Here is a 926-nt window from a genome sequence, read left to right on the forward strand (position 1 = left end):
AGGTGCGGACGCTGATCTGTCAGGATCACTTCAGCCCTCACTCCCAGGGGCCTTGACTCATCACAAGAATCCCTGGTCCAACCTCCCGCAATATGGCCTCCCTGTGGCTCAAGCAGTCTGACAGCAGAGCTGTCTCCATGATTCAGAACAACTTCCCCCTCCATGCTGTGGGTTCTGGCCCCAGCTGTGACACAGGGGGCTTGGAGGGAAAGAAGAGGGAGGGTCATTAAAGAACCCCACTACTTCTTGTGAGGCTGTGATTCTTTGAAGAGAGTGTCCTATCTAGAGCCCCTCAACCAGTTGCGTCAGGCAACATGTTAGAAGCCAACAACTGGATTTGTTACAACGGAGTTTGCAAGGTCTGCTGAATTTCTGTCGAGTGGCTATTTTCTAGTGTGCCATTATGGGTTGCATTGTATCCCCCACCCTCCAGGATATGTTGGAGTCCTAGCCTCCACTACCTCAGAATGTGGCCCTTTGTGGTGATGGGGTCTATAGAGGTGAGGGTCTGTAGCATGAGGTCAAAACAAAGTGCTTCAGGTGGTCCTAATCCAATATGGCGGTGTCCTTGGATGCAGAGACAGACAAGGACATAGAGAAGCTTCGAAGATCAAAGGAAGGACACTAGGTGAATATGGAGGATGGGAATAATGCAGTCATAAACCAAGGAATGCCAAAGAATGCCAGAAAACCACCAGATGCTAGGAAGAGGCAAGGAAGGATACCCTGATGGGTTTCTTGAGAGCATGGCCCTGCCGACATCTTGATGTTGGTGGACGGGGCAAGGGAACGGGGCAGCTGCAATATAGGACCAATGCCAGGGCGCCCTTCCATATATAAATGACCCCTAACTGACCCTCACTCATGGGGATTTCACTTCCTCTCCTTTCGTTCCTCAAAAGATACTGTCTTTCACAGTCTGAACC

Source organism: Mustela nivalis (assembly GCF_964662115.1).
Source record: "Mustela nivalis genome assembly, chromosome: 7".
In the NCBI taxonomy this organism is placed as follows: domain Eukaryota; kingdom Metazoa; phylum Chordata; class Mammalia; order Carnivora; family Mustelidae; genus Mustela; species Mustela nivalis.